The sequence below is a fragment of the Cavia porcellus genome, unplaced genomic scaffold (assembly GCF_034190915.1).
Source record: "Cavia porcellus strain 051 isolate PalLab524CR breed Dunkin Hartley unplaced genomic scaffold, mCavPor4.1 scaffold_1, whole genome shotgun sequence".
NCBI classification, from domain to species: domain Eukaryota; kingdom Metazoa; phylum Chordata; class Mammalia; order Rodentia; family Caviidae; genus Cavia; species Cavia porcellus.
Genome location: NW_026947484.1, coordinates 146,445,063 through 146,461,729, shown reverse-complemented (window position 1 = coordinate 146,461,729; position 16,667 = coordinate 146,445,063). Strand labels below are relative to the sequence as shown.

The 16,667-nt window shown below is 35.9% G+C and overlaps 1 protein-coding gene across 1 annotated transcript in view; it reads right to left on the bottom strand.

The window, feature by feature from the left end:
- Znhit6 (zinc finger HIT-type containing 6) overlaps positions 1-16,667 on the bottom strand; it is a 49,674-nt gene that overhangs the window by 23,664 nt on the left and 9,343 nt on the right. The gene's annotated exons all lie outside the window — the stretch shown is intronic.

The window sequence follows — 16,667 nt, the reverse complement described above, 5'->3', positions numbered from 1 at the left end:
AAAAAAAAAAAAAATCACACACACAACCAAATCCCAGACACATTACTTGGCTTATTTTTTAAAGATAGATTCCGAGGAGTACAATTACTACCTCAGCAGCACAGACAGCTTAGGCAGGGTAACTGTTATTAGAGGCAGGGAGCTGCCCTACGTACTGCAGGATATTTAGCAGTATCCTAAGCATCCACCTACTGGATTCCTCAAACAACCGTCTCCCAGTTCTGACAACTAAAATTGCTCCCAGATACTGCAAATGTCCCCTGGAAGGCAAAAATCATTGTTTAAAAACCACTAGGATAGAGGTCTGAACATGTAATATAACCTCTAATGCTACTGTTTCTTAAATTCAACAAATGCTGTCAATTAATGTCATCATGCCTTTGGCACAGCAACTTTCTAAAGAATTAAAATACCATCCCTAGAACATTCTAAGTAACTGGGTATTCCAAGGTATATGTTTAGTTTGAAAACAGACTGATTAAACAATGGTAGCAATTATTAAACCTAATTTTCTCTTCTGGACAACTGATAAAATAACAGAAGCAATGATTCCCTTGAGTTCCATGAAACCTATTCACTTTTTTAAAAAGCTTTTCCTGCATTACCCCCACATATCAATACAAAGATGCTCGCACATGCACACACAAAGAACGTACTCTTAATGGGGCGAGGGAGGGCAGTGTTACCTCCACAGGAGCAAAACCTGGTTCTCGGAAGGGCCAACAGTATTTTAGACATTATGGTATTAAAATACTACAGGGGAGACAATTAGGAAAATGACTCAAAAGGCACTGGGGATGTGATAATGAAAGAAAAAAGAGAAAAGGGATGGTACATATAATAAATGAAGGAAAAAATACTATTTTACACCTAATTTTAAGTGAGTTACACAGGATACTTGTTTACCAATTCTTGTTTACTAGAAACTGTTAAGTATAATTCACATGGTTTAAAAACAGTGTACGGAGATGAAGGCATATTTGGGAAGAGGGGTCTTATGCACACATGCTCAATTACTCTTCTGACTTCATGACTTAATATTGTCATTTTTAATATCTGAAACACTACTAGAATCCCACAAAACATGTAAATCAAGTCATCAGCTGCTTGTAAATGGTACTGCTGTCACATTACAACACGATGTTCAAATTCATTAAAAAAAATGAAATAGTTTTATCTATCATAAGATTTAGAGATGTTTAAAAAACAGAAATAAAACTAAGGTGGTGTGGCAAAAAGGACATTCCACCTAATAAAGTGGTATAAGCATCTAGCAGTTGAATTTCATAAAAGGCATACATAAAAATTCATAATTAAAAGAATACATATTTTTACCTCAATAATTTTATTTCCAACAATTTATTCCAAAGAAACAACTGAGCAAGAAAAAACTAGAAACCACCTAAATGTATGTGATCGGAAAATTAATGAAATGGATTGACTACTCAGATATATACAATGTATGTCAAACAGCTATACTAAAAGGCAGAACCATAATAATGTCACTGTGCCCCAGGTATCTCTTTCTCAAGAACGGAAATACTTCCAACTAATTAAAAATGTTCCTGGATAATGCAAATTTCCCTGAGAGGAAAAAAATATCATTTGCAAAACATTGGGATAGAAATTTAAATATTCATTATTACTATTTTGAATCCTTTGCTATTATTGGTAAAGCTACTATGCATTAATGCTGTATGTTCTAATGTAGCAAAATGTGCATGTTGAATTACAGTAGCTATATTTAAAATATAGTTACTATGAAAGTATATCTCAAACTTTTAATTATGGTTATTTCTTGACACAGTAAAAAAAAATTTCTTACTCAAGAATATGTCTATGTTAAATGACTTGCGTATAGTGACTTGTTATTTTTTATAATCTGCAAAGTTTTTTCATGATGAGAGACATGATAGGAGTAATTCTAACATTTTTTCTAAACTTAGAAATACTTCCTTACAAGAATTATTAAGATGTTCCCTTTGTACTCTAGAAACTATTACCCAGTGAGAACTGGAGTTACATATTGTTATCTTGACAGCTTCAAAATTACCTTTCTAAGAAACAGGTTACAATTTACGAGTTACATAATTCTCAGAACTAAAATTTCTAAAAAGGTTGAAAGGAGCTCAAACATTCTTGTTTCTTAAAAGAAAAAAAAAAAAATCACCAATTCTCATTCCACTCCAACAGTGATTAACCAACATTTACGCAAAGAATATTACTGAGGCCTCACTAGGCCCTGAGGACAGAGACTGACAGGGCACTAAACCAATGCCAATTTCTTTGTAGGGCCATGAATAAACACCAATCTAGGTACTGGGCATTCTTCCTTCCACTTTATAATTTTCATATGAAAGCATCCTATTCTCTTGATATTCTACACAATAAGAATATTTAATATACCACAGTGCTCAGAAGTAGAATGGGAGAAAAGTTATGGGGACCTGTATTTGAATCTTAGTTTAACAATTTATCACTTACTGTGATTCTAAGCAAGGGACAATCTCTTTGTTCCTCAGTCTCCTCAGCAAAATTGGTAAAACCAGACTACATCATAGGATTAAATGAGTAAATATATTCAGAGTTTAGAGTATAGTACTCAAACTGTTACTGTTATCAACAATGTTATGATTTTACATTCTATTCAATGTCCTGAATTAGGAAGTTTAATGCCTTTAACTGAGAATACTTTGTTGTGAGTTTATAAGCAAACTCTCGTTACACTGAAACTAGTGGTTAGTGACTACACATAAAAGTAGATACGTATATCTGTATGTTATAAAGGCTTTGAATGAACTGTAAGTAGTATAGAATCTATGGTATAGTTAATGTACAACAATTTTTTTTCCCTTGGTACCAGGGATTGAACTCATGACCTTGCACTTGGCCAGGCAGGCACTTGTGCCACTGAGCTAAATCCCCAGTCCCACAACAAAAATTTTAAAAAGTGGAATGAAGTGTTTCTAGGGAAATCCATCATTCTGTTACTTAACTCTTATAGTGTCTGCCATGTTACATTTGGAACATTAATCTTTCGGCTTTTGTTGATACTTACTAAGAAAAAGTTTCCAACTACTTTTGAGAATCACACTGACATACCATGTCAACTCAGATATGCCAGACATGAACCTGTCCTCCAAAAGTTCATTTGTTGGAAACTTGGTCCTTAAGGTAGTGTTGAGAGATGGGGCCTTTGGGTGTTGACTGGACATTGAAGGCTCTGATCTCACAGATTATTTCATGAACAGACTTTTATGGCTTGTTACAAAGGGGAGCTTTCTCTAGCTACGTTGCTCTCTGCTCCCTCCTACCATGTAATGCCCTCTACTGTGTCAGGTTTTTTTGGTAGTACTGGGTAACAAACTCTAGGCCTTAGGTATGCTAGACAACTCCATGTTATGATACAGCAAGAATCCCTCACCAGATGCCAGCACCATGCTCTTAAGACTTTCTAGTCCCATAGCCATAAATAAGCTTTTCTTTATAAATCACCTGATCTCAGGTGTTTTGTTCTAGCAACAGGAAACAGATCAGATACTCCCTGAGGCTAAGCTAATGCTAGTCTTTCCACATGTCTGATTTTCAGAATATTATATAATTAAATTAGTAACTACAAATAGGTTAAGAATATAAAAACTACCAATAGGTCCTTTAATCAGGGAATAGCTACTAGCAAGTAGCAATAGTAATAAAGACAACTTATTAAAGTGCCTTTTATGTCAGGCTTGTTTCTAAATAGCCCTATATTAACTGATTTAATACTTGTAACACTATTAAGTAAAGTATTTCATTTTACAGATAAGATTACTAAATTAGGACGAAGAAACTGACTTCTCTAGGGTCACTATTCAGCTGTGAAGTGACAAAGTTGGTACAGTATTTGAATCCAAAGAATATTATAATTCTAGAATCTATAATTTATTAAAATTCAATAGTAAACCATGTATTTTTTTATACCACTGATTCAAATTTATCAGTTATTCCTTTTAAACAATTTTTAAAAACAGAGCAGATATTTTGATCGCAATAATAATCCCTACCTCTTAGCACCATTCCTCTTAATCCATAGCCCTATTTCAATGAATAGATCCATCCTTACTCTCCAGAAGTAGGTGCCTTTGGCTTAACAAGATTAATATATAGTTTAGAAATGGCTGAGTTTGTGATCTGTTCATTATTGCCAGGAGATAAGCATTTCTTTTTGGTATTTGCTGTAACTGAAAATGCTGCCATCAGTATCCTGGTAACAATGAGAAGATTCAATGAAAAATTGGAGATAAAGTGAGCCCCTGATAAATCAAGCTGTTCCAATACTGAAGTGCATCCTGTGTCTTTTGGACATTCAGTAATGACAGTCAAAATGCCCTTCTGACAATATCTCAAGCCAGTATGAACTGGGAATCCTGTTTCATGCAACCTAAAGCATTCTAACTGACTACAGGGATTAACAGTTTCTTTTTGCTAGGTTTTATCTTTCATTTACAAGCAACAGAATTTGAAAGCAGCACATAATAACTGGTGAAATTTCATGAAAAAAGCATCTCCACTGTCAGCTATACAATCTTATTTTAATTTAAAGCTGAAAGAAAACCTAGCATAATTTGAAACTGTTCAAGAAAAAACACATGTAGGAAATATCTACATAATCCTTCACCTAGGGGATCTCTTAAAATGTATTTCAAGATGAAAATGTAAAGTCTCTCAAAAATAAAAGCAACTTATTTTATGAGGATTAGTATCATGATAGTGTTTCTGGAAGCATGAACATAAAGGATCTGTTTTGTTACTTAGTATGGATTTAAATAACTAGAATTTGGGAGAACGAAAACCACAATTTTAAGTCTCACGTCATTATAAAAATACTTTGAAAAGTTCCAGTTATATATTTTGCCCTCTTAAAAATTAGTACACGATAATAGGAAACAGGTTAACTACGTGGTATTGGCTTCAGTTGAGAGTATATTAAGAAAATGGATTTAGCAGGTGAACACTGAGATGAAAAAGTACATTTTGTTTTAAATAACTGATAAATACTTGGGTACTTAAAACAGTTCTCAAACTGAGGTAGAGAGAGTAGAGAGGCATTTGGAAATGGCCTGGTAGTTTTCAGTGTTCTAAGACCAGGGAACATAGAGATGTTACTGAGTAGGGGCTAGGAATGCTAGTCCTGTAATTCACAGAAAAGTTCTACGTAACAAAAAATTGTCAATTTCAAAGTGCTAATGAAAGTTAGTTAAAAAAAAAAATACTAGAATAGAAAGAACAGCAGATAAATGCATACAAAAATGAATACCAGTATTAAATATCAGCATCTGCTTCATATTAACTGTGCAGAAAATATGCACTATAGGAACTCAGTCAAAGGAGACAGATGGGCAAAGATGAGCTATCATGTGTACTTTCACAGATGGCTAGGAAATAGAGAAGACATTCCCGGATTTTAAAGAACAGCGTGGGTCCATTTTGTTGAATACATTAGGAAATCAAAGAAAATAGATTATAAAGACTCACATTTGGATGTGGATCACTTGTAGGAACACAAGGATTTTCTGATCATAGTACAACTCTACCTAAAACTCCTGGCATGGCACAGCAGGCCTCTGTCCATTTTCATTCCCATCACTCACCAACACCATTCTAGATTCTAGAAATGCAAATCTCCTTAGGCTGTCCTGAATTGCTACTCTATGCTTCTACATCGGACAGTTTCACCTCCAGACCAGATGGAAATTTATGACATAAAAACCATTCCTGGTCTTTCCAAAACACGTTCAAACCTTATTCTTTCCTGGGAAGTTTTTCCTGTCTCCTGCTCCCCTCATTATAAGAGCAGCAAGCCCACCACTGTACCTGCTGATCCTTCCTCAGATCATTACATACATCCTGCTCTATGAGTTTGCCAACTTGTCTTCCCACTGACTGAACTGAGATTACAATCAGTGTCTTATCATCACGTAAGTCACTGGTTTCCAGTTAGAAATATGCATAAAATCACCTGGTGGGTGCTTTTATGAAATAAAGATGCCCTAAAGTCAATGAAACAGAAATCCTGTTGGTCAGTCCCAGGTATCTGCATTGGAAACAGCCTCACAGTTAATGCTACATGGATTCTAAATTAAAAACCAATATACACAAAACTGTCACTATTACTGTCTTTCTCTATTATGGATAGGCACAGAGAGAAAGTAACTTGTCCAGAAATCTACTTTCAGTAAGATTAAATTTTATTATGTTTAATATTCAAAAATATTACCTGTAATTCCTTTAACAATATATAAGAAGACTCACATTATCTTGCTTAATTAGAAACACTTAAAATAGATATTTTTAATTGCCTGAAAGGTAGTAATTTTGTAATAGGCAAGGATAAGAAGAGGGTGCTAATTTCAGCCCATGGAAGTGGCACACATTTGAGAACTTTACATAGTACAAAGACACAAGATGACAAATTCCATCAACTGGCAACTCTGCTTATGACTAATGAGTATCTATAAGCAAATGACTACTGTGGCATAGAAGCATTTACATTTTGAGTGGGTGACTGTTACGTGAAAATCATGTTTTAAAAAAATATACCTAGGAGCAAAGTCTATGAGTGACTGAAGTGAGGAAATACCAAAGGCACACAGCATGTAGGTTTCCCTCAATAGTCTAGAGTAAGACAAGAAAGGCCTGCATAGATAAATACAGCTGAAAAATGCTGTAGCCAAAGAAATGAAGCAGAGGGCCACATTCAAGAGGCATATTATCATGAAGGGTTAGACTCAGTGACTAGGAAAAGGAATTCTCTTAAGATGACCCAGTGTTTGGTTTTCTACTTTCATAGTGCTGCCATTGAAAGAACACCCATTGTGATGCTTTGTGGTTGGAACTTTCTACCATCATCTGAGTGACTGCAGTAAATAAAAGGCTCAACAAGGGAATCATTAGGCTTCTATTCTTTCACACAATTTTCCTAAGTCCTTGCTGTTGTTCTAAAATCCTTCCATCAAACTATATCAAAGCTGTAATAGCAAAAAACCCACAGAACTATAAACATTTCAATTAGTCAACAAGTTTGTACTGAGTACCTATTATGTAATCTCCCAAACCTCACTGTAAATCCCTTTGTCTCTTTATGAACCCAACTGCTAAACCCATCATTTTTTCCCTTTGCTCTTCTCTAAAGTCCATTTGCAGAAAAGCACAAATTTGTACCACTTATAGAGATACCATGTTTATAAAAATTCTTTACTTTACAAAGTGGATTATTATATTAACTAAGGAAAAAAGTGCTACTAACATTAATAAAGGGATTGATGGATATTTCATTGCAATATAATTAGAATGCTTTAATTATATAAAGAATAAAATAAGTTTTTTCAATTTGTAAAAGGTTTGTTATTTCTTTACAAGAGGGACATCTAGTGGCTAGCTTCTAAAACAGGACTAGAGCTCTTAATTCATACTGTTTAGTAATAAACATACATAGTTCTTAACTTTGTAAGCACAAAAGAGATGCATACAGAGTTGGAGAACCCAGGAAAAAGGGTGGATTGAGAAGTTAAAAGGTCAGCAGTTCTAACCTGACAGTGGAAGAACAGAGAGCAGAAGAACTGGACACTGAGTTTGTTTGGAGACAAACTGGGGAAAAAAGGAAGGCAAAACAAAAAGATATGGGATGAGTGTTCCTAATAGAAAAATTTTAAATGTTCTAACATTTAAACCTTTTTGCTAGGCGTGGTGGTGCAAGCCTATAATCCCAGCACTTGGGTGGCTGAGGCAGGAGGATGATTCCAAATTCGAGATCAGCCTGGGTTACAAAGTAAGCCCAAGGCCAGCCTGCACTGCATAGTGAGATCCTATCTCAAAAAGACCAAATAAATAAAATAAAGTAAAACCTTTTGAATGTCATTTTGGTCCATTTCAGATTTTGGATATTTAGATTAGGGATGCTCTATAGATAAAATCTATGCAACTATCCCAAAATTCAAAAAATTCAAACTAATTCAGTTAAGAAATATTCAACTAGGATTACTGGGAGGGATCCCTTGCCCAATTCATTCTTCTAATTGACAAGTTGAAATACATTCCCTCTGTACTTGACCTCTGACCAAAATAGGCAGAAAAATGAAATGAGACACTACTTATGTAACCACATGAGACATATTATCTAAGAACAACTAATGCAGTCGCCAGGTTTGATACCCACGGTTTCTAGCAGCAAAAGGCTAAACACAAGTGAGTGTAAGATATGGATTTAAAAACTCATGACATTTAAAATTCATGTGTTTATGTGGTATAAAACAGCACAAAACTCCAACCCTGTCTCCTTTCACTGCTTGCCTTGTCTATTTCTTATATTTCCAGCTCCCAGAACCATTAGCCGAAATAAACTTCTCTTTTAAAAATTACCCAGTTTGTGGCACTTTGTTACAGCAATTTAAAAACACCTCCTCTAAAGGCAAGGACTCTTACCACTTTATAGTACTGGAGTGCTCCCAATCAACGGTTTTACTTGCTGTGGTTTGTTACCTATTGTAAACTGTGCTCTGACAATGCTACATGGAAACCACACAAGTAAACAACTTAAAAAGTTTTATGCTGCTCACTCGTCTGAGTAATGTGATGAAATCTTGTGCCCTTCTGCAAAAATCATCCCCCTGTCCAGTGTATTCATCCTGTATGTTACCTATTCATAAAACAGGGAGCAGCTATTACAGTAGCTACTGGGACCAATTATCATGGTATTGCAGTCCTTGCCTTCAATAAGTGGACCTTGTTTTACTTAACAATGGCCCCCAAAGTGCAAGAGTAACAATGCTAGCAATTTGGATATGCCAATGAGAAGCTGCAAAGCACTTCCTTTAAGTAAAAAGGAAAAAAAAAAATCACTTACGAAAGAAAAAACCATATGCTATGGTTGCTAGAATCCAGAAGAACAAATCTATCCATAAAACTGTGAGAAAGGAAATCTGTGGATATTTAGCTGTTAAACTAAAAGTAATGGCTACAGTATGTACATGCCTATTTAAGATGGAAAAAGTACTACATTTGTGAATAGAAGGTATGATAAAAATATGTTCTGACAGCAATGTGTTGCACCAGAAATCATTACAACTCATTTCTACACATCATGTAGGTATTTTATCATCTCACATCATCATAAGAATGAGTATAGTATATAGATGTGTTTAGACCATATTCTCCTAACTTTCACTATAGCATATTGCTATATTCCATTTCATCACTAGTTGTTATTACTAACTTCTCACTATACCTGATAATCAATTAAAGTTTACATACATACATACATATATACATATATATATATATAAACAGTATATATAATCTAGTACTATTTACTAGTTTCAGGAATTCCTTGGAGGGTTTGAAATGTGTCCCTGTGGACTACAGAAACTACTGTATAAGCATATTTGTATGTATCTTATTTTTCACACAATGATAATATGTAATGAACATGTTTGATATCTACCCTTATTCACTTAATATTTCGGTTAATCATTTCATTTCATAATCATTTCATACAGATACATTTAAATTAGGAAGGCACAATAATATGTACAGTTTTTCTTATCAGATAATCCCTAGTAGGACTGTTAGGTAAAAAAGTATGCTTTCCTGATCTGCCTGTTTCCTACAATGGACCTAAATCTTTGCAATATGGTTAAGTAGAAATGTTTATTGAAATATGGTAGAAAACATAATCTGAGAACTCTCCCAATTACACATGTTAACAAATCCTAGAGAAATATAACAAACATAATGAACCTGTCAGGAAGCAAGAGAACTCTCCAGGGGCCAGAGAAAACAAGAACTGAAAACCACCTTGGAAAAATAAAGCTACACTTTCCATAGAGAGCTTTGACAATCTTGATAACCAAGAGACTTTTCTTTCAAAAGCCAGGGGGTGACCTGAAACAAGGTCTTAGGCTCATATAAACTGGACACCTAAAACTAAAATCAATGTATAAAACTAGTGAAACCAGAAAAATTCTACCCACTAGCATAGGCAGATGACAAGAAAAACTGGTGGCACTGGGTTCACATTTTAGAGAAAGGCAAGATAGAGTTATGAGCAAAGACACAGGAAATTTTAATTGAGAATGTGTAACTGCAGCTTTCTCAAATGGATTTGGGCTTCAAACAATTACTATTCATATAGTTTGAGACCCATCATATAGAGATAGTAAAGGTGGTCCCAATGCCGGGTGTGGTGGCACACACCAATAATCCCAGCACTTGAGAGACTGAGACAGGAGGATTGCCTTGAGTTTAAGGCCAGCCCATCCTAGACTGCACAGGCAGAACTTGTTTCAAAAAAACCAAACCAAACCAATAAAGAATCCAAACAATAACAACAAAACCAAAACCAAAACCAAAACCAAAACCAAAACCAAAACCAAAACCAAAACCAAACAGTGTTCTCAACAGTGGAAGAAGAAATGAGAAAACAAAAGAATAAACTGGTACTAAAATGAGCATCAACTTAAGATATTTTATATGCTACTAAACTGTAGAGAAGCCACACTGACTCCATTTTGTCTGGGATACATCTGGTTTTATAAGAAAAAGCACAGGCCTTGAAACATTGTCCCCAACCCAAGGTAAAAACATGAGGTCTTGTAAGGGAAAGAAGCAAACAAGTTATATAATCTGGGCAGGTGCAATTTGAGTTTCTTGATTATTTATCTCAATAAAAGCTACTTGCTTAGGCTGGCCAGGCAGCAGCCATCTTGCTGACCCTTAGTGTATGCGACCCTTTATTTTCCCTTTGCTTGCGGAACCCCAACATCCGGCACCTGAACAGAGGACACCACAACGGAGACATCTGCTGTAGAGGGTGACTTGCCTTCGCTGTGTTCCTGGGGTGAGACACAGCCCCCAACTTGTTGACTTCATTTTCTTTTTTTGGGGGGGTCTTTTTCCTTTTTATCGGTACCGGGGATCGAACTCACGACTGCCTGCTTGCAATGCAGGCACTTATGCCGCTGAAATAAATGCCCAGCCCCGACTTCATTTTCTTCGGAAAATCCCCGGGTAAGTCCTGGGAAATTCCTTGTCCAAAGTACAGCAGACACATAAGGCAGAACTGCCTTTTCTCCTTAAGGTGAGCCATGGGCTCCCTGAGTGTAATTTAGTACTTTTGTGAAAAACTCATGATTATTGTCCATGGTGTCCTGAGGGAGGAACACTCATTCTGGAGGATTGGGAAAAGATAGGCCAACTGCAGCATGTGGAGCCTCGAGCCCTTATCTCTGTCCTGCACACCTGGCATTTCTGCCAGGACACTGCAACCTTTGGCCAGCGAACAGACAGAACACCGCATGGCTGACTTCCAGGTCCTCCCGGCTGTGCCGCTTCTGCTGTCTCTACCTTTTCGAGCCCTTCAGAGCATTGCTCACACACTCACAATAGTTATGGTGGATTGAGTCCCGAAGGGCTGCCCTCTCTCCTTACTCATTTTTCATTCAGCTCCTTTGCCCACTGGGGCTCTTATTGCCATCCAGAGCAGCAAGGTATTTATTGTTGGATGGTTACATTTATCCCACTCACCTGGTAGTCCTTTATTTCCTGTTATCAATGCTATTTCTTCTCTGATCTCTTGAGGACGTACTTATGCACTTGCACTCCTTGGAACTGATCTCACTGATACTGTTTTACCACTTACCAAGGCGGACCTCTCCTAGCTGCTCTCTACTGTTTCTCTTCAAGTTGCTCTGGCTGACTATGTTAGTTCCATTTCTGTCAAAATGCCCCCAGACCCCCCCTGGTGGGGGCCCCTGTTGACCTGGGAAGGAGGGGATGCTTCTGTGTTATCCCCAACAGGCCCTGAGTCGATTCCTGCTCATTGCATTTGTCCTGCACGGAATGAGTTGGCACCACAGGCTGCACAACCCAATTGCACAGTTTCACCTCTCCCTGAATCAAGCCCAGCCATCTCGGAAGTGACCCAGGACAACAACTGCTCAGCCAGTGACTTGGGGTGATATAAAGTCACTGATCCAGTCTGCACAAGACTTGCTCCGAGCATTGGAAGAGGAACCCCTGCTGAAAAACTTCTTGTGGCGGTATTTACCAAATTGACAATGAACTCTTTAATGCTTATTTGTATTCTGTTGCTATGTATTTTGTAACCCACCATGGGGACTTTAGAGTTTCACAACCTCCAAGAAAGATTGGAATACAATATTTGGGTTTAATTGGCAAAAATAGCTAATGGCTCTCATTTCTGTCTTGCTCAAAAGACAGAAATAAAATACATTTTCGGGTCCTGTCTGATTCTGGCATGCAAGGACCCTGCCTCTCTAAGTAATTACACCATTTTCTCCACTATTCCAAATAAAATTGCAACATATGCTGATCATCCAAATTGGGGATATTCCCACCATTAAAACACCTGATAAGGAAAACATTCAATCCATGTATAGCAACTTCAAATGCCTCATGTGCTTGTATAGAAAATTGTACTACTAAATGTCTTTGCCTTCCTAACAGTACTTGGAATTGTTCTACTTATGAGCTAATATTGTATGGACATGGACATGTTCCTCTCCCTGCTGGCTGGTTTTTCTCATGTGAAGAGTAACCTTCAATTATATCCCTGCAAACTTATTTCATAACAAAAAATGTTGTCTTAATTGCCTTACTATATTGTTGCCTTCTCCTGAATTTACACTGTCTTGCACCAAATGGTCTACAACTGGTTTCACTGACTTATGTGGGAGCTTTCCTTTTTTTTTTTTTTTTTTTTTTGTCTTTTTCCTTTTTATCGGTACCAGGGATCGAACTCACAACCGCACACTTGCAAGGCAGGCGCTTATGCTGCTGAGCTAAACTCCCAGCCCTGGGAACTTTTCTATTAGCCTGTTAACTAAAACAGAAATTTATGCTTTAGGTATTTCTTTGGTTGGTGTGCCTGCCCTAACAGCCAGGGCCACTCACAATGTTAATACACTAGCTTGTCTCATGGCAAAACAAATTAATTATACTTCTATAGCTTTGGCATTATTAAACAAAGTGAACACTGATAAGTGATTTTAGCTAATCATGCTACAATTGATTATTTACTTCTATTGCATCATCATGGATGCAATGAAATTGCTCAAATGTGCTATTTTAATTTGTCTGATGAAAGTAAATTCATCAATGGGAAACTTCATGATTTACAAGAACTTACCAAACAGATACATGTGTCCCAAGGGCTCAATACTGGATTATGGAATTTCCTTACAGGATGGTTACCAGATATCAATTGGCTAAAACAAATGTTTCTTTATGGTGTTACTGTCCTTATTTGCTTAACTGGTATGGGATGCCTTAGGGTTAGCATCTCATCCCCGTGCAAAACATTCATACCTAAAATGCCGGCTTCTAACATGGTAAGAAAGCCTACACTACAACAAGAAGGGGGAGATGTAGAGAGGCCACACCAACACATTTGGTGACAATGTTGTGGGAAAAGTGCAGGCCTTGAAACATCACCCCCACTCCAAGGTAAAAAACATGAGGTCCTGTAAGGTCAAAAAGCAAACAAGTTATATAATCTGAGCATGCGCAATTTGAGTTTCTTGGTTCTTTATCTCAATAAAAGCTACTTGCTTAGGCTGGCCAGGTGGCAGCTATTTTGCTGACCCTTAATGAGTGCGACCCTTGATTTTCCCTTTGCTTGCAGAACCCCAACACTAAACTATCATTCAAAAGTAAGCATGAGATATAGGACTCCAAATACATAAAAATTTAAAACAAGCAAAATGAATCTTGGGAGGGAGTTGGTTAGAAGAGGTTATCTCTAAAGTGGAGAGCTGGCCAGGAAAAATCAAGGGTGGTGATAATGTAATGTTTTATTACATAGAGACTGAGTTATATACAGGTATGTATTTGTTAAAATTCAATAAATGTACACTTGATGCAGAAATATTCAGGAGTCATTTCAGTGATGTCTGCATTTACTTCAGAACGCACCAAAATGATTGGTTAACTAAAAGATAAATATGGAATAAAGCACTGCAGTACAATTTTAATGACAGAATCCAGTGGCAAGCATATGGATATTAACTACAAAATTCTATTTTATGCTTGAAAAAAATTCATAAAATATTAGAAAAAAATTAATGAACAAAACTCATCTGTGAAGTCTGAAGTTAGTGAGATAAGTAACTATACAGGGAAGAGAAGACAGATTCTGGGGTACTACTATAAAATATTGTACTTTTAAGAATAGTATACTAATGATGTACGTGGATTTTTTTTTCTGTATTCCCATTAAAAATAAAAAAATGAAATAAAGATATTTTCAGACCAAAACTTCCTTTAATTATACTCTGGGTTGTTTAAATTTAAGAGAAAATAGGTGATCTTTAAGCTTCTGTGTTTGACTTATTTCATGTTCTTGTTACAAGGTATACCCATTTTCCTACAAATGACTCAAACTTGTACTTCTTTATGACAAAATGATGCTCCATATTTTCTTTATCCTTTCACCCATTGAACCACAGTTGGCCACTTTCAAGATTTAGCTATTGTGAGCCACGCTGCTATAAACATGGGCATGCAAGAATAAGCTTACATTTCCAGCAACAATGTTCCCTTTCCCCATTTCTTAATAGTATTTGTTACTATGGCATCTGATTTCTTGATAATGATTCTTTTTATCTTCATAAAAATTGAAAAATATATTCTTTGTCTGAGTTCACTAAAGGAAAGCTAAAAGAAAGGAAGAAAATAACCCTAAAAGGAAGATCTGAAATTAAAAAAAAAAAAAAAAAAAAAAGAACAAACAAACCATTTGGACATTCTTCAATTTTGTTCTCTGCTTGGAAGACTTCCTTAATGTTTTTGGACTCCTCTGCCCAGAAAAGGGCCATAATACCATAGTTAAGAAGAAAGGAACAGAGCTTCAGTAATCAAAAAAATGTGCCCTCTTGCCATAGACATAGTAGTATACTTAGAAGAGCTACAAAATGCTAAATAAGCATCTTATAGTAGAGGGTATTAAAGACATGTTCAATGATAGAGTAAATAATGTTAGAGCATGCAGAAGATGTCTGAGAGTTCAGAGAGAGAATGAAAATGTGTAGGCTGGATTAGCCACAAAATCAAATTATTAAAGTACAGGCAAATGAGAAACTTTCATAGAATCCAGAGAAAAAGGTAAAAAAAGTCAAGATGAGAAACTGAAGAAACAGAAAGACTTAAGAGGCTGGTCCAGGAGGTGCAAATCTGTGTAAGAGGAATATCTGACATTAAAATCAGTGCAAATAAAACTGAAACTATAAGCAAAGTAACTGAAGAAAATATTTGAGTTGAAGAACAAAGTATGCCCACAATTTGAAAAGGCTCACAGGGCACCTTTAAACTTAAACAAAAAGAAACACTTAGAAATATACATATTTTTTGGTACTGGGAATCAAACTCACGACCTTGCAATTGCTAGACAAGCACTGTGCTGTTGAGTTATATTTCCAGCGATTGTGGTGACTTTTTAAAAAAAATTCAAGAAAAATTTTTATAAGCATCCAGATAGACAGAAGGCTAGCTATAAAACGGCAAAAGTCAGACTGTCAGATTTTTCTCTTGCAATTCAAATATGCCAAAAGACAATATAACAATATTTTATCATCAGAGTTTTAAGGAAAAATAGTCTTAAACCAAGAATTATATATCCTGCCAAGTTGTCATTATTGTACAGAAGCAACTAAAAGATATACTCAGATACCAAGGGATTAAGAAAGAGCAACAACCCAGAACCTTCTGAACTGAAAAATTTGCTCAATGACTTACAGTAGCCAACACAGAACATGCATTAGAAATAACTAACGACCTGTGTGTTGATGCATGCTTGCAATATCAGCAGTAGGAGGTTGAGACAGGAGGATCATCATGAGTTCAAGGCCAGCCTGGCTACATAGTGAATTCAGGATCAGCCTGAATTACATAATGAAATCCTGCCTCAAAAAATCAAAAAGAAAAGAAAAAGACCAGGGAGGTAATAGTATGAAAGACTTGAGGGTAAGCATTAAAAGTAATTAAGAAGCTTGAAGTCTAATTGTTACATTTGAAGTAAATACATTAAGGTAAATACAACAATAGATTTGTAGGCTACATCTAAATTTTTCAGTTTATGTAGTTTTAAACAAAGAACATACCAAATATTCAGTGTATTGAACAAATAAATTCTGTCTTATTTTGCCAAGCAATATTACACAGAAACATACATATTTTTAAGCCAAATGTATGTAAAATAAGTACTTCTGCCAGTGGATGGACATTTCAATGTTAATCTGACAAAACTGAGAAATGGTAGTTTTATTTCCCGTATGTTTAATTTCAGAAGAAAAAGGTAGCAAGTCTGTCCATAATGTTAATATTAATAATTTCAGAAGAAAATTTCCAAGTCACTGATTGGAGAATGTGCCAACTGAGAAAAATGGTAGTTGCTATGTCATGTAGTAGTTCATATAAATCAGTATGTCATTGAGTTGTCATAGACAAAAATAGAATATATACATTCTGAGTTTTTAGAATTGAAAAGAAGTGAAAAACCAAGAAAAAGTACCAAAAGAAAAACAGCAAGAAGACATTAAAGTTAGCACGAGAGACTAACAGAGGTAGAGGTGAGTTATACTGGAAAATTAATTCAAAATTGATTCAAAATTAATCTC